Here is a 24,131-nt window from a genome sequence, read left to right as displayed (position 1 = left end):
CGATGGATTTGTGTTTCGTGCTAACAAGCTATGCATTCCAGCTAGCTCCGTTCATCTTTTGTTGTTGCAGGAGGCGCATGGAGGAGGATTAATGGGACACTTTGGTGTCAAGAAGACGGAGGATATACTTGCTACACATTTCTTTTGGCCAAAGATGAGACGGGATGTTGAGCGTTTTGTTGCTCGCTGCACTACACGTCAAAGAGCTAAGTCACGACTCAATCCTCATGGTTTATATATGCCTTTGCCTGTACCTAGTGTTCCTTGGGAGGATATATCTATGGACTTTGTTTAAGGTTTACCTCGAACAAAGAAGGGGAGGGATAGCATATTTTTTGTCATGGATAGGTTCTTGAAAATGGCACACTTTATACCATGTCATAAAAGCGATGATGCTGCTAATGTTGCTGATTTGTTCTTTCGTGAAATTATTTGCTTGCATGGTGTGCCAAATACTATTGTTTCAGATCGTGATACTAAATTTCTTAGCCACTTTTGGAGATGTTTATGGGCTAAGTTGGGGACTAAACTGCTTTTTAGTACTACTTGTCACCCCAAACTGATGGACAAACTGAAGTAGTCAATAGAACATTGTCTACTATGCTTAGGGCTATTTTGAAGAATAACAAGAAAATATGGGAAGAATGCTTGCCTCGTATTGAATTTGATTATAACCGTTCATTGCATTCTACTACTAAGATGTGCCCTTTTGAAATTGTGTATGGTTTCCTACCTCGTGCACCTATTGATTTGTTGCCTCTTCCATCTCCGAAGAAGGTTAATTTTGATGCTAAAGAACGTGTTGAATTGATTTTAAAAATGCATGAGTTAATTAAGGAAAACATTGAGCATATGAATGTTAAATATAAACTTGCCGGAGATAAGGGTAGAAAACATGTTGTGTTTGCACCTGGAGATCTTGTTTGGTTACATTTGCGTAAGGATAGATTTCCTAATTTGCACAAATCAAAACTAATGCCACGTGCTGATGGTCCTTTTAAGGTGTTAGAGAAAATAAATGATAATGCATATAAACTTGAGCTGCCTGCAGATTTTGCGGTTAGTTCCACTTTTAACATTGCAGATTTGAAGCCTTATTTGGGTGAGGACGATGAACTTTCTTCGAGGACGACTTCATTTCAAGAAGGGGCGGATGATGAGGACATCGATACCATTGTTACACCCACAGCCCCTGCTGCTATACATACTGGACCAATTACTAGAGCTCGCGCATGCCAATTGAATTATCAGGTACTTTCGTTTCTTGGTAACGATTCTAATGTTCATGAGAATATGATGCTGCCTAAATTGGATACATTTGTTTTGCTTACAAATGAAGGGCCTAGCTTGGACAAGAAAGATGAACCTTGGATCAAGTTCAAGCATGGAGATGATGGCATGCGCAAGGGAGTCAAGAACGGAGTTACAAGTGATGATTTCAGGACTTTGAAGCCACCATAAGGAGTGCATGAAGCCTTGGACGAAATATACAAGATGCCACTTCATAAATTTCGTCCAGAGGCTATTTTAGTGCTGCGTCACCTTATTATTGGGCCAGGCCCATGTATTTTCGAAATACTGAAGTATAGGTTGTTTTTAGAGTCCGTATATTTGGGGAAACAAGAGTTAGGGTTGGTTTCGGACCCCTCCTCCAAGGGCCACGAAATCCCCCCCCCCTCTTCCTCCATATATACAGCCCTTAGGGCGTCATTTAGACTTTGGGTTTAAAGTTCGCCATAGCTGCAACTTCGCGTACTTCGTTTGTGTCCAACGACCAGACTAAGACGTCACAGAACCCCACCTTGATCAATAAAGCTTTCATCTTATATTCTCAATATCCAGATTGCAATCTCAGTTTCTTGCTTGTTCTTCGTTTGCTCACAGGAAACAGGCCCTCGTGGTCAGGTTGATCGTGCTCCGGCGTGGTAAATAACCTCTCGGAGTTGGTTTAGCGATTGCTAAGGCGCAACGTCCTCGCACGTTCATAGTCGGATCGTCAAAGTCGACTTCCTATAAAATGATAGCCACCATCTCATCGAAAGACGGGACACCTTTGCCTCTATCAACCCCACTAGTGCCAGGCTATGGCACGTCCCATAATGCGGTTCAACCGCCTTGGGACCAGTATATCTTTATCATTTTCTTCCTTTCAGGACCCTATTCTCTGGAGGCCCTCTCCGATAGCTAGATCATCGGACCCATTACGGGAGGGAAGCACCAAGGGAGCAAGAAGCTTTGACGTACAAGGGAAGACCCAGGTGGTCTCTCATACCGATCGTTATACCTGTTTTACATACCCGCACGCAGCTCGCCCTTGGATCGGACATGTCAGATAGTCCTATTTTTTGCTTATTGTACTATTTATACACATACTCTTTGACGTATCCTATAAATAACAATGCACAACGTCAGCTTATTATTACATTTCTTCACCTTCTTTTTTTCCTTGTTTGTCTATTCACGACAAGTTTCTCCCGTACATTTTGGTACGTTCAATACGCCAGGGGCTTCAGTGTACCCCATAACACCGCAAGAAAAGTCCGAACACTTCCAATAATGCGGCACCCCGAACTTATAGCATTATATGCATCAGCTCCGAATCATGTCTTGGGTCAATAGTTGGGTTTGCCCGGCTCCCATGTTTTGGTGCCTTACGTTCCACTATATCGGCTAAGGTAGCACTGGGAGAACTACTGCGATTGTGTCCCGGTTCTTTCGGACGAGCACCTCAGTAGAGAAAGCCGAAAACTGACTGTCATGATGCGGCGAGAGCTGGTCGCTGTTCGAGAGGTCCCAAATCCCTAAAGATTTTTTCCGCTTCAGGCGAGGAGTCGGCCTTGTCCGATTTAGGCATTCATAGCGCCCCAAGTTCGGCCTTCCGAATACTAGGGGCTTCGCCAATATTTAAAATTGTAGACTTCTATGGCTAAGTGAGAGTGATAAAGCCTTATAGTCCGATTGCCTGGTTCGTTGTGCCGAACACCTCCTTCGAAGGACCCATAACTGGGATAAAGAGTGATCAGATTTATCCCGAACACCTCAGTACTAGCTACATGGGGGCATAAGCCGACGACTGGCCAACTCTTAGATTTTATAAACGGCCGCATAGAAGGTAATATTTTAAATCAACAAGCGTTATATAGCGCAAACGAACTCGTTTCATATTATAGGATCACATGAGTACATTCATTCTAATATTACATTCTTAGAACATTCCTCCGCCACATGGCGGGCACCCTTCAGGACGCTATCATAATAATTCTCAGGGCGGCGATGCTCCTTGCCCTCCGGCAGCCCCTCCTTCACCAGCTTCTCGGCATCCATCTTCGCCCAGTGCACTTTCGCTCGAGCAAAAGACCTGCTCGCACCCTCAATGCAGACGGACTGCTTTATGACTTCAAGACGTGGGCAGGCATTCACAAGCCGCCTCACCAGGCCGAAGTAGCTGCTAGGCAGGGGCTTGCCAGGCCACATCTGGACTATGAGGCCCTTCATGGTATGTTCGGCCGCCTTGTGGAGCTCGACCAATTGCTTCAACTGGTCACTCAAGGGCATCAGATGTTCAGTCCTAGTATACTGAGACTAGAACAACTTCTCCGTCGAGCTCCCTTCCTCGGCCCAGTAAAATTCTGCGGCATCGGACACACTCCGGGGAAGATCTGCGAACGCTCCTAGAGATCCCTGAACTCGGGTAAGTAAAAGGAAAGTTTCCTTCACATGCTTGCTTTGCATAATGAATTCCTTACCCACCGCTATCTTCTGGACCGCCTGAAGCTCCTGGAGGGCCTTGTGGGCTTTGGCCTTGGCATTTTTTGCGTTCTCAAGGGCCTTCCATCTTAGATTCACGCTCCAAGGACTCGTATTTTTTGAAGAAATCCTGGAGCTCTTGCTACACCTCGCCGACTCGAGCTTCTTGCTTCTCGCGCTTGGTGTGCTCCTTGGCCGCTTTATCTTTGGCCTCGGACAGCGCCTCCTTCAGGGCCGCCACTTCGGTCGTGGCCCCTAGCAAAATTCATGATGATCTTGTGACTACCCTTGTATCGTCCTTAGTTGTCTGTGGATCGTGTATCTTCTCTTATGAATTCGAGGATCTAGCACTTGTGTGACTATTTCTTGTTGGTTGAGTGATTCTCTCATGTTTCCCCTCGTAATTTCCCTCGTTTTCCCCCTTGTGTTCCTCGTGTTCTTCACGCGATCCGCTCCTTTCGTGAAATATCGGGCGATTAGGGTTCTACCCTACGTCATCTTGGTATCATGAGCCACGTTGATCACGATTTCGGAGCCTCCCCGTTGTGTTTCTAGCCTTGTTTTGTTGTTTTTCGTCCTAATTCGAAAATTCCCCACCAAAAATAGCCCCAAATGTTTTTTTGTGATTTGTTGGTGTGTTGAGATTTTATTGGTTTGGATCCATGGATTTGCTTCGTTTTGAGTGGATCTAGCTTCCCATCTATTTTTCCCCAAATTACATTCACAAATTCCTCCTAATTTCGCCCGGATTTAACCTCTCCATGCGGTGTTCATCTCGTTCGTCCCCAGATCCAGATCCCGGACATCTGGCCCGTCAAGCCCGAAATCCGGCCCCCGAACATCCGGCCTTCCACCCGGACATCCGACCCCTGACAGCAACATCTCCATCCACCGCCCCTTTTTCCGTCCATTTTTCACCAAATTTTGCTCCAGTGCCCACCATATACCACATATACTTCCGCATACCTCCACCACTTCCGCATAACCCAACCATTTTCGACCGTTTCGCTCTCCGACACATTTGCTACTTCGAGGTTTTGAGAATTTGAGTTGCGGTACCGTATCCTTTTGTGTTTCGGCTATCTAGGTACTGTTTGACATTGACATCACCGCCGCTCATCTTCGCCATGGATGCGTCCTACATCGCCACCGCCGTCCTTGATCGTCATCAACAACGACCACCTCGACTACACCTTGGTATTCATGCCACCATTTTGACACCATACCGGAAGCAAGACCGATAACCTCATCTTGGTTTTGGACATATCACTCTTGCCATTACATTGATAGCCATTATAGCCTTACTCCTTTATATCGCTTACCCATCGAGACTAGTCATTGAGTATTGCCGGCAATGAGACTTGTGCACATTAGTGATCATACTTCTCATATCATCCATATATCATTGTTGCATATATTGGTATCATCTCTTGTGTCACAAAGTTGTCATCACATACTCACTTGCTATTTCGGTTCGTCAAGCATTGCATGAGAGAAGAGCTCAAACATCAAAGAGCCAAACAAGCTTTTAAACAAAGAGGAAAGATAAGAAAAGAGCTTTTAATCAAGAACCATAGCATCATCCAACATTAAGATTGTCATACTCGATCATCTTGGATCATATCATAGCAACACCATGCATAGAGCATACTTGGGATAGAAGTCGTTGCATTTTTGCTAAGTAGGTTGTGCACAACTTCTTGTATCCGCCTATTGTCTCTCTAGTGTTGTCCAACAAGAGCATTTTTGTGGATTCCGCATTTTGGCTCACCCTTGGTTGCACGACCCCACTTATCTTTTTATGTGTGTGTTTCCATGTACCTTATATGCTTGGTCTACTTGTTACATTGCATCTTGCGAATATTTTCCAACATTATTGAAGCTCACTTACAGTTGCATCAAATTTTGTGCCACCATCCTATCCAAGCTCCACCAAAAGCTTTTACTTGTGTAGTTGTGAGAAACCGACAAGAGCTAGTACCAATTGTGCTATTTCCTTGTCCTACATTGGAGTGATCCTCGATCCACTTTCAACTTCGGTCAAGGGACATTTGGTACTCGTTCTTCTCTTTCTACCACTCACATTTGTTTGGAAATGATGGATAGGCCAAGTACTTCTACCAACCCACTCTTCATGGAGCAAGACGAAGACATGAACTCCTTCGTCACCAAGAGTCACCTCTTTGGTGCACAACGTGCTTTGCATCAAGAGCAACAAGCTAGGAGTGAACGCATCGACAACCTTGCCGCCGATTTGCGACTTTCCGAGCAACGTACAAGGGACTACTTCGACCATAAGCTCGACGATCACAAGCAAGAGAATGACGCAAGGATGGACAAGATTCGCGCTTTGTTGCTCAACCGCTCTTCTTCCACTTCAAGAAGGAGCTGTTCAAGCCGCCACTCTGACTTCACCCTCTCCGTCTCAAGTACACCGACAACGAGCACTCTTCGTCGAGCCGCACGCAACGATCGTCAAGCAAGTCTCAATCCCCTACGCGACACCGACTCTCAAGAGCACCGACAATGTCAAACTCAAGAGGCCTTTGCGCTAGCACGAGAACGACAACGACAACGACAACATGAAGAGGAAGAGCGAGCACGTCTACACCAAAATGCTCAAGATGCCGAGGCACAACATCGAGAACAACAACTCCGTGATGCTCAAGCACTTGAGGCACAATAAGCTCTACGCGATTCAAGTCAAGCCATAGCCGACCGAGGCCGACAAGCTCATGAACATGCCGAAGCACTTCACGAAGAAATTCAAGAACAAAGATTTCAAGCTCGCGTGCATCGTCAAGTTCCTCCTCAAGCTCAACAAGCTCCTCCACAAGTACGTCAAGAACAACAAGTTCCTCAAGATCATGAAGACAATGGATATCCTCCACGACAAGAGCAACATGTGTTTGACAACCCTCCGCGCCAAGAGCACGACGAGTTGAACAATCATCAACAACATGGGCGTCATCATCCCCGACCCCGACACAATGAAGAGCAATGCTATGGCAAGCTCAAGTTCACCATGCCCAAGTTCAATGGAAGCAACGATCCCGAAGTGTACCTTTCGTGGGCATTGAAAATTTACAAGATCTTCCGTTTGCGCAATTATGAAGAAGAGAAGAAGATCGCGATCGCATCCCTTGAGTTCCAAGACTATGTCCTCATTTGGTGGGAACAAATCATAGAGCGCCGAGAGGTAAGAGGTGAACCACCGGTCACTACTTGGGCGCAAATGAAGGATGTCATGAGAGCACGCTTCATACCTACCTACTACAACCGTGACCTCTTCAAGAAACTCCAACTACTCAAACAAGGAACAAAGAGCGTTGAAGAGTACTACAAGGAGATGGAGATTGCAATGATACGAGCCAATGTCACGGAAGATGATGAGCAAAAAATGGCACGTTTCTTGAATGGACTCAATCATCCCATCAAGAAGATCGCCGACTTCCAACCATACTCAAATCTCATCGAGCTAGTGCACCAAGCTACCAAAGCGGAACGCCAAGTGCAAGATGATTTCAAGTATGCCAAGTTCTCGTCCAAGTCCTACGGCTTCTCCAACAACCAAGCTTCAACGACTCCAACACCAACTACAAAGCCTTCTACTACCAATATCGACAAGTCGAGTTCCAAGAAAGCTTCGTCAACTACTAGTCATCCTACTACGAGCAACTTCAAGCCAAGAGCTTCATCATCATCAACCCCAACCGATCAGACCGTCAAGACGAGTTCCTTCAAGTGTTTCACTTGCGGAGGCCGAGGCCACAAGTCCTATGAGTGCAACAACAAGCGAACCATGGTCTTCAACGACGATGGCACTTATGACTCCATAAGTGAAGGTGAAATGGAAGCCCTTGAGCAAGTCGCCATGCCCCGCCAAGTGAACAATGAAGAAGAACACGTCTTTTGCGATGAAGACTCAAGTTCCGCACTTGTTGTCTCCAAAGTCTTGACTCTCCAACATCACCAAGAAGAAGACCAAAGATGCCACATATTCCACAGCAAGGCCGGCATCAATGGACGATCCGTCAAAGTCATCATCGACGGAGGGAGTTGTCATAATCTCGCAAGCGAAGAACTTTTCTCCAAGCTCCAATTGCCCAAGACGAAGCATCCACATCCATACAAAGTGCAATGGCTTAGTGACTCCGGCACCATCCATGTCGAGCACCGAGTACAAGTCTCCTTCAAAATCGGCGCCTACGAAGACACCTTGGAGTGCGACGTCGTTCCAATGACCGTTTGCCATCTTCTCCTTGGACGCCCATGGCAATTCGATAGAGGAGTCGTCCACAACGGCCGAACGGACCACTACATCTTCAAGATGAAGGGCAAGGAGTACGTCCTCCATCCAATGTCGCCAAGTCAAGTGATCGCCGACAAGCAAGCCACCCATCGTGGAGATCATAGTGAGAGAGCGAGCCACCCAAATGCGAGTGAGCGCCACAAGCCCAAATCGAACACCTCCACGATGAGCGAAAAGAGAACCTACGCCTATTTGCCACCGAAAGTGAGATAAGAGGAGTGTGTGAGAACCCATCTAGTGTCCTACACTACGTCCTCGTGTGCAAGGACAATGCACCAAAAACTAACACTTCTCACACTCTTCATCTAGTCTTGTCTTCTCTTTTACAGGAATTTCAAGATGTTTTCCCTGATGAGCTACCTCCGGGTCTACCTCCTCTACTAGGCATTGAGCACCGCATCGACCTCATCCCTGGAGCACCGCTTCCGAACAAAGCTCCCTACCGCGTCAACCCCGAAGAAACCAAAGAAATACAAAGGCAAGTAAAGCATCTCATAGACTATGGACATGTGCATGAAAGTTTGAGCCCTTGTGCTGTCCCGGTCATTCTTGTGCCAAAACGTGACGGTAGCTTTCGCATGTGCTCCGATTGTAGACCTATCAATGCTATCACCGTTCGCTATAGGTATCCCATTCCACGCCTAGATGAGATGCTTGATGAGCTTGGTGGTGCCACTATCTTTTCCAAAATTGATCTTAAGAGTGGTTACTATCAAATCCGCATACAAGAGGGTGATGAATGGAAAACCGCCTTCGAAACCAAGTTTGGTTTGTATGAGTGGTTAGTCATCCCTATGGGTCTCTCGGAGGCACCGGGCACTTTTATGCGCCATATGAATCATGTCTTTCGCCCTTACATTGGTATATTTGTTGTGGTTTACTTCGATGACATTCTTGTGTTTAGCAAATATATCAAAGAGCATGTCACCCATGTCTGCACCATTTTGCAAACTCTTAGAAAAGAGCGCCTCTATGCTAATATGGAGAAATGCCTTTTTGGTGTTGATAAGCTCGTTTTCTTGGGTTTTGTTGTTTCTTCTACGGGTGATGTAGGGTAGAACCCTAGTGGCCCGATCTCTCACGAAAGGAGCAGATCCCGCGAAGAACACGAAGAACACAAGGGGAAAACATGAGGGGAAATCACAAAGGGGCACAAAGAGGAACACTCAAACTAACAAGATAGTCACACATGTGTTAGATCCTCGGATACATAAGGTAAGATACACGATCCACGATCAACTAGGGACGATACACGGTAACCGGTCTTCTCCTTGAGGAGGTCTTGAAGTTCTTCTCCAAAAGGTGGTCTTGAATCCAAAGGGATCTTCTCCGTAGAGGCCGCGGTCTCTCTCGTGGAGTAGATCCGATGTGGATGAGCAATGCTCTATCTCTAAAATGAGCTAAACCAATGCTAACCCTAAAACGTAGGTGGAGGGGATTATATATAGTCTAAGGGGCGAAGGGGTACATGGGCCACGGCCCAGATGCGCTGCACACAGGCAGGGGGGCCGGATGTCCGGGCGTCGGGCCGGATGTCCGGGGCTTCCGGAGACGCCGGATGTCCGGGCGCTGGGGCTGGATGTCCGGGCTGGCAGGGTCCAACCTTGTTTCTCTCTGGAATGGCAGGGTTCGGATTTCCGGGCAGGAGGCCGGATGTCCGGGGGCTCGGGACGCGCCGGATGTCCGGGCCCCATAGACTTGGCCGCTGGCTCCGTGCTTCTGGTGGCACGTCCAGGGGCCGGATGTCCGGGCTGGGAGCCGGATGTCCGGGGACTCAGGAACGGCCGGATGTCCGGGCTGGCGAGGCCGGATATCCCGGGCTTGGGAGCTGTTCTCCGTCTTCTTCCGTCGTCGCTTCCATGCTCCCTCGCGGATGGTGTAGTTGTTACTTGGCGCTTGCACTCCTCCTCATCATCCGTGAAGCTCCGACAATACCTATGCATGCACACGGGAGAAGTGTCAAGTAGTATACCATCCTCAAGGGGGTCAAGTGAGCACGTGTAAAGGAGATGATTCACCTTTATGTATGTGAAGTAGATGTCGCACATGTCACTTGCCAAACGGACTCTTGACATGGTGATGTCCATAGGATGCTCCGCATCATCTCCCCTCCCTTCGAAAAGATCCGACCTCGGATCGAAATCCAAATCACCATGGGAAAGAGATGGCGTCGCCGTGTAGGAGTGGTCAATCACCAAGTTCTCGTCATCTTGAAGCTCAAAATGGGCACTCTCCGATGCCGCACCATCTTGGGATTCCTTCATAAGTAGCAAGGATAGCAAACACTTATAAAAACAAATGTGGTTAGCGTTAGTGCAAAACCAAGCATTCAAGAGGTGATTCACCAAACAAGTGTCGTCATCATGCAAAGCATATGGTTTAACAAAGGATTGCGATATGGCATATAAGCATATAAATTGAGCACAATCAAAGATATCACGGCGACAAGCATGTAAATGTGAGGTAGTGATGCAAATATGTGTAATAAGAGAATAAGCATCTACCTCAAGATCATAGCAAGCATGGGAAAATTGCTCAATGAAAGGTCTATGGTAGGCATAGGAATCATTCACAACACCAAATAAAATGAAGTGTCTAAACACATGGGTCAAGTGCAAGACAATCCAAGCATAATGTGCATTGGGTGTAGTGAATATCGTGTGGCACTCAACACAATGGAAAGAGCAATTGTTCATCATGTTTGAGGCAATCAAGGCAAGCATGTAGCAGTCAATGGGACATGGCATATGTGAAGTGATGACATTGTTGCAACCAAACATGTGATAGGAGCAAGTAATCCAAGAATTGGATGCAACACACAAGGCATATATATCATGATGCATGGAATTGTGAAAATGACAAGTGGAAGCAAGATCTCTAACATGTGCGCAAGCAAGGGGTCCAAGATGACAAATAAGTCGCATGGTGCAAGCAACACAAGTAGTATGATCCACAATATGCATGCTCATGGTTTGGGGGTTCGCAAAAGAGAAGGATATCACCTTGAAAGCATGTTCTTGTGCGTCCTTCACAATGCCGAAGTGGTATGAAAGGTGGTGTAGAAGCGAGTCATTGTCGAATGTATGCGGCTCGCTCTCAAGATCTCAAATGGTCAACTCACGTGAAGAGGAAGTCGACACAAAGTCCAGGTATCCTACACATGCACACAAGAAAGCAAAGAATGTATGCGCATGGTAGATAAACACATCATCCATCATGATGGTTCTCTGCTCTTGCACATAACCATTAGTAGCACAAGTGCATGAATAAGATGATGCAATAATGGCTATATTCATGGCACTAGGTATATGGTGCAAAGAAGGAACGCAAGCATGCTTCACAAGAAATATGTCAAAATCTCCAAATATATGTGAGAATGCTATGGGGGCAAACTCATTATCAAGACTAAAGGCATAATTGCAATCAATACATGGCAAATCATCTAGCATGAGAGAGGCAACATATGGAGAGATATGACAAGAAGCAATAAAAATCATGTGCAAAGCATGTAGATGGTTGTCATCAACTGCATGAAGTGAGCAAGTATGAATCATCGGTGATGCAATGAGGCAATCAATCATAAGAATTAAGTCGTGCAAGCTAGTAGTGCGAAGATGCAACATACTAGAGGAAATCATGGCAATCATGTCATGTGAGCAAATAATAAGCATAGGCAATGCACATGGCATATCGCAAGCACGAACACAAAGAAAGATGAAAGTATCATCATAGGTATGGGGCACAAATCATACATGGCAATAACAAGTGATATCTCCAGCAAGCTTGCAAATACACATAGAAGTACTAGAATCAATCATCATGTGTAATGCAAAGCATGGGTCACAAATGCATGGCAAAGGCATAATAATGAGCATATCATGCAAAGTGAACATGGCAAGATGGGCATATAATATGTAATGGACAATAACCCATATCCATGTGAGGGTCATGTAGAAGAAATGCACGAAGTATTTGCTCTCTAGAGCTCGTTTTGTCAACTCGTGGGATTGCGAGGTTGACAAGAATTCGTGGGTACCTACACAAAAGAGACACAAACGAAAAAGATTGTGTGTGTGGTAAATGTACACATCATCCATCATGATGTGTATGGGCACATGAGAGTTAGTACAAGATAAGCATCGCTCAAAGAAATTTGATGCATGGTATAAGAACATGTCATCCATCATGAAAGAATAGTTATTGTGAATAACACGATCGGGATGCAAATTGAGCATACAAGTATAAGGATCATGCAATGGATGGGAGTGATCAAAATCTCCTAAAATGTACGAGGAAACTATGGGGGTCTCCTCATGTGCAATATTGGAAACATCATATGGAGAAAATGGACAGCATCCAAAACAATGCATATCCGAAGCTAGGTAGTCATGGAATGGCATATGAGATAAATGATGCAAAGGGAGCATATCAATATCATCACAAGAAAAACAAATGCCAATAACCATGGGCTTGTCATCTACGCCATATGTGCAAATTGGGTTAATTTTAATGGCATATGCATAGTCACTATGAAGAGATTGCAAATATGACATATGATTGATCTCATGCATAGCATATGACAAGTCAAGCGGATTGGCAAACATGATGTGACCGAGAAAATTAGCACAAGAAATCCTATGTAACATGGCATCACAACTAATAGACTCAACATGGCAATCATCATACTCATCATAAATGGGTAAATCATCGCATGGGGAAGTCACACTAGCATGAAGCATGGAAATAGGTTGATCAACATGATGCAAGCAATCAACGTCAAGAATATCCACTAGTGGGACTAGAGCATCACCTTCACCTATTTTACCTTTGTCATTCCACTCATGTGGTGTAGGTGAGGTGGGAAAGACCAAATGGTGGTCATCTTCATCTTGACGGAACCATGTGGGGGGTGCATCATATTCCACCATGGCTATCGTCTTGTCCAAAGGTAGGACGAAGTCGTCGAGAATCGGCGCGTCATCATATAAGGGACCTAGCACCAAATGAGAAGACACAATAGAGGTAGAGGTCAAGTCGTTAGTGTTGAAAGTGGCCTCACATGACCTATCAACTATCTCACTCTCTCTTTGTGGTGGTTCACTCACTCACTCAAAATAGGTGCACTCAAACTCACGTATGGTGGAGTCACTCATCTCACTCAAGTGGTGGCGGATGTGGCTCTCCTCACATGGGAATTGGGGCAACACATCATATATGGGGATAGTGGTGAAGTCACTCTCACTCTCAATATGGTGGCTAAAGTCACTCAAATCATCACATGTCACCGTGGTCGAAGGGAAAATCCCATGCTCAACCATATCATCGTCGTCGCCGTGATGAAGGCGAAAGATGGCACATCATCACACTCGCCTCCTAAGATGGAAGCATCATCCTTGCTCGCCACCTTGTCGCTCGCCTCCAAAGCTTGGTCCTTGAGGGTCTCTGAGGGAGTCCTGGATTAGGGGGTGTTCGGATAGCCGAACTATACCTTCCGCCGGACTCCTGGACGATGAAGATGCAAGATTGAAGACTCCGTCCCGTGTCCGGAAGGGATTTTCCTTGGTGTGGAAGGCAATCTTGGCGATACGGATGTTCAGATCTCCTACCATTGTAACCTACTCTATGTAACCCTAACCCTATCTGGTGTCTATATAAACCATAGGGTTTTAGTCCGTAGGACAACATACACATCAACAATCATACCATAGGCTAGCTTCTAGGGTTTAGCCTCTCTGATCTCGTGGTAGATCAACTCTTGTAATACCCATATCATCAATATTAATCAAGCAGGATGTAGGGTTTTACCTCCATCGAGAGGGCCCAAACCTGGGTAAAACTTCGTGTCCCCTGCCTCCTGTTACCATCCGGCCTAGACGCACAGTTCGGGACCCCCTACCCGAGATCCACCGGTTTTGACACCGACATTGGAGCTTTCATTGAGAGTTCCTCTGTGCCGTCGCTGTCAGGCCCGATGGCTCCTACGATCATCAATGGCGATGCAGTCCAGGGTGAGACCTTTCTCCCCGGACATGATAGGGGCTAAGGTGTCCCGATGTTTCGATGAGATGGTGGCTATCATTTTCTGTGGGAGTCGACCTTGACGATCCGACTACGAACGTGCAAGACGTCGCGCCTTAGCAATCGCTAAACCAACTTCCGAGGGTTATTGACCACACCGGAGCACGATCAACCTGACCACGAGGGTCTGTTTCCTGTGAGCAAACGAAGAACAAGCAAGAAACTGAGATTGCAATCAGGATATTGCGAATATAGGATGAAAGCTTTATTGATCAAGGCGGGGTTCTGTGACGTCTTGGTCTGGTCGTTGGACACAAACGAAGTACGCGAAGTTGCAGCTATGGCGAACTTTTAATCTAAACAAAACCCGAAGTCTAAACGACGCCTTAAGGGCTGTATATATGGAGGAAGAGGGGGGAATTTCGTGGCCCTTGAGGGTGGGGTCCGAAACCAACCCTAACTCTTGTTTCCCCACACATACGGACTCTAAAAATAGCCTATACTTAAGTATTTCGAAATTACATGGGCCTGGCCCATTAATAAGGTGACGCAGCACCTAGAATAGCCTATGGACGAATATTATGAAGTGGCATCTTGTATATTTCGTCCAAGGCTTCATGCACTCCTTATGGCGGCTTTAAAGTCCTGAAATCATCACTTGTAACTCCGTTCTTGATCCCCTTGCGCATGCCATCAACTCCATGTGTGTTCTTGCTCCAATGTTCATCCTTCTCCAAGCTAGGCCCTTCATTTGTAAGCAAAACAAATGTATCCAATTCAGGCAGCATCATAATCTCATGAACATTAGAATCATTACCAAGAAACGAAAGTACCTGGTAATTTAATTGGCGTGCGCGAGCTCTAGTAATTGGTCCAGTATATGTAACAGTAGGGGCTGTGGGTGTAACAATGGTATTGATGTCCTCATCATCCTCCCCTTCTTTAAATGAAGTCGTCCTCGACGGAAGCGCATCTTCCTCACCCAAATAAGGCTTCAAATCTGCAATGTTAAAAGTGGGACTAACCCCAAAATCTACAGGTAGCTCAAGTTTATATGCATTATCATTTATTTTCTCTAACACCTTAAAAGGACCATCAGCACGTGGCATTAGCTTTGATTTGCGCAGATTAGGAAATCTATCTTTACGCAAATGTAACCAAACAAGATCTCCAGGCGCAAACACAACATGTTTTCTACCCTTATCTCCAGCAAGTTTATATTTAGCATTCATACGCTCAATGTTTTCCTTAGTTAACTCATGCATTTTTAAAATCAATTCAGAACGTTCTTTAGCATCAAAATTAACCTTCTCTGAAGATGGAAGAGGCAACAAATCAATAGGTGCACGAGGTAGGAAACCATACACAATTTCAAAAGGGCACATCTTAGTAGTAGAATGCAATGAACGATTATAAGAAAATTCAATATGAGGCAAGCATTCTTCCCACATTTTCTTGTTATTCTTCAAAACAGCCCTAAGCATAGTAGACAATGTTCTATTGACTACTTCAGTTTGTCCATCAGTTTGGGGGTGACAAGTAGTACTAAAAAGCAGCTTAGTCCCCAACTTAGCCCATAAACATCTCCAAAAGTGGCTAAGAAATTTAGTATCACGATCTGAAACAATAGTATTTGGCACACCATGTAAGCGAATAATTTCACGAAAGAACAAATCAGCAACATTAACAGCATCATCGCTTTTATGACATGGTATAAAGTGTGCCATTTTCGAGAACCTATCCACGACAACAAATATGCTATCCCTCCCCTTCTTTGTTCGAGGTAAACCTAAAACAAAGTCCATAGATATATCCTCCCAAGGAACACTAGGTATAGGCAAAGGCATATATAAACCATGAGGATTGAGTCGTGACTTAGCTCTTTGACGTGTAGTGCAGCGAGCAACAAAACGCTCAACATCCCGTCTCATCTTTGGCCAAAAGAAATGTGTAGCAAGTATATCCTCCGTCTTCTTGACGCCAAAGTGTCCCATTAATCCTCCTCCATGCGCCTCCTGCAACAACAAAAGACGAACGGAGCTAGCTGGAATGCATAGCTTGTTAGCACGAAACACAAATCCATCGTTAAGAACGAACTTGTTCCAAGTTCTCCCTTCCTTACAATTCTGCAATACATCTTTAAATTCAGCATCATGAACATATTGATCTTTGATGGTCTCCAAACCAAATATTTTAAAGTCAAGTTGTGAAAGCATAGTATAACGACGAGACAAGGCATCAGCAATAACATTTTCTTTACCCTTCTTGTGTTTAATGACATAAGGGAAAGTCTCAATGAATTCAACCCATTTAGCATTTCTACGGTTTAGTTTTGCTTGACTTCTAATGTGTTTCAAAGATTCATGATCAGAATGTATAAAAAATTCCTTGGGGAATAAATAATGTTGCCATGTTTCTAAGGTCCGAACAAGAGCATATAATTCTTTATCATAAGTAGAATAGTTCAGACTAGGCCCACTCAATTTTTCAGAAAAGTATGCAACAGGTTTTCCATCTTGTAATAACACACCTCCTAATCCAATTCCACTAGCATCACATTCAAGCTCAAAAGTCTTATTGAAATTAGGAAGTTGGAGTAAAGGAGCATGTGCCAACTTATCTTTCAATATCGTGAAGGCTTCTTCTTGTGCGGTACCCCAAACAAAAGGCACATCCTTCTTTGTAAGCTCGTTGAGAGGTGCAGCAATGGTGCTGAAATCTCTCACAAAACGCCTATAGAAACAGCGAGGCCAAGGAAACTCCTCACTTGCGTGACCGTTTTGGGCTGCGGCCAACTCTCAATAGCTTCAATCTTGGCTTTATCAACTTCAATTCCCTGTGGAGTAACAACATAGCCAAGAAAAGATACTCGGTCGGTGCAAAAGGTGCACTTTCCAAGGTTTCCAAACAAACGTGCATCACGTCGAGCAATAAAAACAGCACGTAAATGTTCCAAATGTTCCTCCAAAGATTTGCTATAAATCAGTATGTCATCAAAGTAAACTACCACAAATCGTCCAATGAAAGCACGTAAAACTTCGTTCATTAACCTCATGAAAGTACTAGGTGCATTAGTTAACCCAAAAGGCATGACTAACCACTCATATAATCCAAACTTAGTTTTAAATACTGTTTTCCATTCATCTCCCAATTTCATACGAATTTGATGGTATCCACTACGCAAATCAACTTTGGAGAATATTGTAGAGCCACTCAATTCATCAAGCATATCATCTAGCCTAGGAATAGGATGACGATAACGAATAGTAATATTATTTATGCCTCTACAATCAACGCACATACGCGACGTACCATACTTTTTTGGCACTAAAATGATAGGAACAGCACAAGGACTAAGGGATTCGCATATATAACCTTTGTCGAGCAGTTCTTGTACTTGACGCATAATTTCCTTCATCTCCTCTGGATTGGTACGGTATGGTGCACGGTTGGGTAGCAAAGCACCGGGAATTAAGTCAATTTGATGCTCAATCCCTCGAATAGGTGGTAATCCCGGTGGCACGTCTTGTGGAAAGACGTCAGCGAACTCCTGCAAAATGTTAGTGACAGCAGGGGGCAAAGAGGAAGGCACGTCCTCGAATGAAAATAATGCCTCTTTGCACACAAAAGCATAGCAAACAGATTTGCTGAAATCTAGCTCATTAATATCAGATTTGGTGGCAAGTAAACATGCACTTTTCAATTTAATTTCAGAAACAACAGTAGATGGTTTATTATTAGGCTTCATTTGGTGCTCAAATTCTTTTGCCACAATCTGATTTTCACTCTTATTTGTCTCCTGTTTTGCGTTATAAGCTCTATTAATATCATCTTTCAAAATGGAATCAGGAGTCATAGGAAGCAAAGTAATATTTTTATCGTTATGAACAAGAGTATACTGATTGTTTCTACCATGGTGTACAGAATTTTTATCAAATTGCCATGGTCTACCAAGTAATAAGGAACATGCTTGCATAGGTACCACATCACAATCAACATAATCAGCATACGTAGAGATACTAAAATGCACACGAACAGTACGTGTTACCTTAACCTTGCCACTGTTGTTGAACCATTGGATGTAGTAAGGATGTGGATGTGGTCTTGGGGTGAGAGATAGCTTCTCCACCATATCCATGCTAGCCAAGTTATTGCAGCTCCCTCCATCTATGATCATGCGAACAGAACGTTCCTTCACAACTCCCTTTGTATGGAACAAATTACGCCTCTGATTTTGCTCAGCTTGTGTAACCTGCACAGTCAAAACACGTTGAGCAACTAAACATTCATACCTGTCAGCATCTTCTGGAGCCTTGTATTGCGTCTCATGATCAGAATCGTCTCCACCGTGTGCGTCACGTGTAATAAGAGCCAAAGTCTCCTCATCATAGTCACTAGCGGACTCATACCCACCATCCTCAGTAACAATCATCACACGCTTAGATGGGCATTCTCTCGCATAATGACCTCCACCCTTGCAACGTCGACAAATAATATCATGTGTTTGCCCTGTTGATGCCATGGATGAAGAAGAGCTCTTTGCAGGCCCAGAAGGTGTGCTCTTGGCAGATAGTGGTGATTGTGCCTGCTTTATTGTATCACGGTTGGAGGTGGCAGCCGACGGAGGCGCCGGTGTAGCAGAACGTGTGGAAGTAGATGATGCACGTCGTGTCCATGATGAAGGTCGACCTGCAGAAAAGTTAGTCCACGCCAATGCCTGTCGATCCTGCACTTCACGTTCAGCTTTACAAGCAAGATGGAATAAACAAGTGATATTAGTATACTCCTTATACTCTATAATCGTCTGAATCTCTCTATTTAATCCACCCATAAAACGTGCAAGCATAGCTTCATTCTCCTCAACAATACCACATCTAATCATGCCAGTTTGTAATTCCTGATAATATTCTTCTACAGAATTTTTTCCCTGTCTTAAGCGCTGCAATTTTTGAAGTAATTCACGTTGATAATATGGTGGAACCCAATGAGTATGCATAGCAGTTTTCAAAGCAGCCCAAGTAGCCGGAATAGGATATAATCTACAATGCTCAGACCACGAAACACATGCAAAACTAGTGAATGCACAAACAGCAGCAGGAACACATCTCTCCTCGGGATATTGTAAACATGTAAATCGTTGTTCAGTTTCTAACTCCCAAGTAACATATATATCAGGAACATATCTACCCTCAAATGGTGGAATATTCAATTTTAGTTTAGGGAGATGGTCATGATCTCGTACCTGAGGGTGAGCCCTACCATTGCCATTATTTGCATGTGGACGACCTGGTGGTTGCTGTGCTGGTGGTGGCACGTAGTTCTGATTTTGATCAACCTCATCCTCATAATCTCCCACATAATCATCCTCCTCCACATCAGCAGTAGGAGCCACGTAAGTATCAACAGCAGCACCAGCAGTTTGGCCCGACTGAAGAGGGATACGGCTCGCTCGGCAGAGGGCTGTTTCCCGACGTGGAGGTAGTCGGTGTTGTTGCTGTTGTTGCAGAGGTGCGGTAGGAGCAGCTGGTGGTGGTGGTGGAAAACGCGAAAGCAATTCAGCAAACTTGTTATCGAGCTTTGTTTCAAACGTCTTCTCCATGCCATCTATCTTCTCCATGGCCTCTTCAAATCTGTTTATCACATCTTGCACCTGTCCACTCATCATTTGCTGAAACGTATCATGAAGCTCCTTGTTCGTCAAGTTCTCCCAGTCAGTCTCGTCGGCTTGTGATCCTGGCATGGTTAGCAGCAATAGAAACACACAAGAATATGATCCTACAGACTACTAACAAGTGGTGGTGGTGGCGGGTGTCACAAATCCGTCAAGCAAATCTCAAATTCTTACCAGTTCTTACCCAGCAGCAGGCGGTGATCGACAACCGTTGTAGTCAAAACTCTCAAAAGCTTGGATAGAGCGATTGCCAGGGAGAGTCAAACGCACGACGTAGATGTATGTGGAGCTGGGAAGGCTTATAGTATGGTAGCAAAAAGGGTCAGCAATAATCAATTCAGAGATGCAAAGTTGAATAAATGCTCAACGACGGTACTGTGCTGGTCCTAGGCTAAACCGTGCTAGAGACGCGAGCCTAGAACACTAACAAAATCACGGCACTGCACGTAAATAAGGGAAAAGCACACTCTGGAACTCTTTTTTTTCGCTCTTTTTTTGCGCTCCTTTTTTTTGCGCTCCTCTTTTTTTGCGAAAAATCACTATAATGGCGAGTGTCTCAAAACTCTTCCCTCGTCAAACTGATAGGATGGGCACGAATTTTTTTTCACTTTTTTTTCGGAAATCAGGGCAGCGACGACGAAAAAGTGCGACAAAAAATCACTATGATGGCACGTGGCTCAAAAGACTCAGAAAAACTGCCCGGGGGTCTCCAGACTCTTTTTTTTCCAAGACCTACGCAGGCAAGGAAACACGAAACGGAATTTAGATTGATCTCAAGAACAAACCTAATATGGTAAGAACTCGGATTGGTGGTGGATATATGGTTGTGGTATATGGCAGCGGTGGTGGTATATGGTAGCGGTGGTGGTATATGGATAGAGATTGGTGGTGGTATATGGATACGGATTGGTGGTGGTATATGGATATGGATTCAGAGCGGTGGCGGATAAGCAAAAGTGGTAGATGGGCGATGATGATGGTGCGGCGGCGGCGTGACAACTTATGACCAGAACTCGAAACTCTAAAAGACTAGACTCTAAGACCAGCAACTTGACACGACGATGCAACCGCAAATTCAACAAAGCAAAAACCCTAAAAAGATTATACAAAGGCTCAGATTGGTTCGGATATGATGAACTAACCCTAATTTTTTTTGTGGCTTTTTCGTGGACTGTAGGTATGAAGAACAGACTCGATCTAATCTACGAAAAACTGTAAAATCTCACCGAGCAACCTAGAAATCTGATACCACTTGATTGGGGCTAAGGTGTCCCGATGTTTCGATGAGATGGTGGCTATCGTTTTCTATGGGAGTCGACCTTGACGATCCGACTACGAACGTGCGAGACGTCCTGCCTTAGCAATCGCTAAACCAACTTCCGAGGGTTATTGACCACGCCGGAGCACGATCAACCTAACCACGAGGGTTTGTTTCCTGCGAGCAAACGAAGAACAAGCAAGAAACTGAGATTGCAATCGGGATATTGCGAATATAGGATGAAAGCTTTATTGATCAAGGCGGGGTTCTGTGACGTCTTGGTCTGGTCGTTGGACACAAACGAAGTACGCGAAGTTGCAGCTATGGCGAACTTTTAATCTAAACAAAACCCAAAGTCTAAACGACGCCCTAAGGGCTGTATATATGGAGGAAGAGGGGGGAATTTCGTGGCCCTTGAGGGTGGGGTCCGAAACCAACCCTAACTCTTGTTTCCCCACACATACGGACTCTAAAAATAGCCTATACTTAAGTATTTCGAAATTACATGGGCCTGGCCCATTAATAAGGTGACACAGCACCTAGAATAGCCTATGGACGAATATTATGAAGTGGCATCTTGTATATTTCGTCCAAGGCTTCATGCACTCCTTATGGCGGCTTCAAAGTCCTGAAATCATCACTTGTAACTCCGTTCTTGATCCCCTTGCGCATGCCATCAACTCCATGCATGTTCTTGCTCCAATGTTCATCCTTCTCCAAGCTAGGCCCTTCATTTGTAAGCAAAACAAATGTATCCAATTTAGGCAGCATCATAATCTCATGAACATTAGAATCATTACCAAGAAACGAAAGTACCTGGTAATTTAATTGGCGTGCGCGAGCTCTAGTAATTGGTCCAGTATATGTAACAGTAGGGGCTGTGGGTGTAACAATGGTATTGATGTCCTCATCAGGACAGATCTTCATCTTTGGCGGCTTCGCACTGCGGGCCGGTTCACTTGGCCATCTAGAGCAGATCGAAAGCCACGCCCCTGGCCGTCAGGTCAGATTCGGAAGTTTAAACTACACGGCCGACATCCGCGGGGACTTGGTCTTCGACGGATTCGAACCACTGCCGAGCGCGCCGCACTGTCACGACGAGCATGATCTAGCTCTTCCGCTGAACAGTGCCCTGGAGGCCGCACCCGCATCGGCTCCGACCCCTAGTTCGGAGCCGACCCCGCCGATCGAGGATGGGCGGTTGGACGCCACCTCGGGGGCTGCGATCCCAATGGCGGTTGAGCCGAACACCAGCCACGTACTCTACAAGACTTGTGACTCCATGGAGCCGGATTCTTCTCCGGACTCCGAACCCTCCGCGCCCCTGCCGAGCGAATCCGATTGGGCGCCGATCATGGAGTTCACGGCCGCGGTCGTGTTTCAGCACTCGCCTTTCGGTGATATCCTGAAATCACTGAAGTCTCTATCTTTGTCAGGAGAGCCCTGGCCGGACTACGGTCAGCAAGGTTGGGGTACGGACGATGAAGAAATTCAAAGCCCACCCACCACCCACTTGGTAGCCACTGTTGACGATTTAACCGACATGCTTGACTCCAACTCCGACGGCATTGACGGTATGGACGCCGATGAAGGAGACGATGAAGAACCAGCGCCTATCGAGCCCTGGAACGCCACCTTGTCATATGACGTATACATGGTGGACGCACCCAAAGATGACGACGAGGAGCGGAAGGACGCACCGAAGGATTGTTCCCTCGAAAAGAAGTCAAAGTGGCGACACAAGCGCCGCCCCAAATCCCGCCTTGACAGAAATAGCGATCACACTGATCCAGCGCTGGAGCAGGGCGAACCGCTGCCAGACAACGGCAATCCGGATAATCAAACCGAACAAACAAATCCTATCAATGATAATGGTCCGGATGACATAACGCCGGACAGGCACTTGGAGCAGCAGAAGGCCCGTAAAAGGCTCATTGCCACCGCAAGGAGCCTCAAAAAGCAGAAGCGGAGGCTCAAGGCTGCGCAAAACATGCTCCAATTCAGATGCAGCAAAATACTCAACACTGTAGCAAGGTACGGCGACAATCGCCCCTCCAAGAGCTACCCAAAGCGGAAGCTGCTACCCGAATTCGATGAGGAGGCCTCAGACCCCCCACAACCAAATATCAAAGCAGCCACCTGGTCGGATAGACGACCCCTCTACCACCACAGAACGGCATTCAACGCCGCTCACAATACAACACGTGACCCATGCGAGGGCTCGCACCCAAAGGACGGTGCAACAAGATCCATCTATGGACCACGCAAGCGCGCCCCAGCATACAATGCAACACAACAAACATCCGAACAACGCGGCACACCCAGCTACAGGGGTGCCGCACACCCCCTATGTTTCACCAATGAGGTGCTGGACCATGAATTTCTAGAGGGATTCAAGCCCGTAAACATAGAGGCATACGACGGAACAACAGACCCTGGGCTCTGGATTGAGGACTATATCCTTCATATACATATGGCTCGAGGGGATGATCTCCATGCCATCGTATACTTACCTCTCAAACTCAAAGGGCCAGCTCGTCACTGGCTCAAAGGCCTCCACGAAAGCTCCATTGGAAGTTGGGAAGAGCTCGAAGATGCCTTTCGGGCAAACTTTCAAGGGACTTATGTCCGACCTCCGGATGCGGACGACCTGAGTCACATAACTCAACAGCCCGGAGAGTCAGCCCGAAAGCTTTGGAATAGGTTTCTTACTAAAAAGAACCAGATTGTCGACTGTCTGGACGCCGAAGCCTTAGCGGCTTTCAAGCACAGCGTCCACGACGAATGGCTCGCCAGACACCTCGGCCAAAACAAGCCGAGAACGATGGCCGCATTAACAAACCTCATGACCCGCTTTTGCGTGGGTGAGGACAGCTGGCTAGCCAGATGCAGCACCAGCGACCCCAGTACACCTGAAGTTAGAGATGCAAACGGGAAATCACGGCGCAACAGCAATAACAAACGCCGGAATAAAGAAGACATCACGAAGGGCACGGCAGTAAATGTGAGATTCAAAGTCCCTCGGCCAAACCAAAAGCCACCCTCCAAAGGCACCAGGGATGAACTGTCCAGCCTCAACAAAATTCTGGACCAAGTATGTCAGATCCATAGTACCCCTTGCAAAC

Source organism: Triticum urartu, chromosome 1A, assembly GCF_056163025.1.
Source record: "Triticum urartu cultivar PI428250 chromosome 1A, HENAU_Tu73, whole genome shotgun sequence".
Classification (NCBI taxonomy): Eukaryota; Viridiplantae; Streptophyta; class Magnoliopsida; order Poales; family Poaceae; genus Triticum; species Triticum urartu.
The sequence above is the reverse complement of the archived record's forward strand: the minus strand, read 5'-3'. Positions refer to the sequence as shown.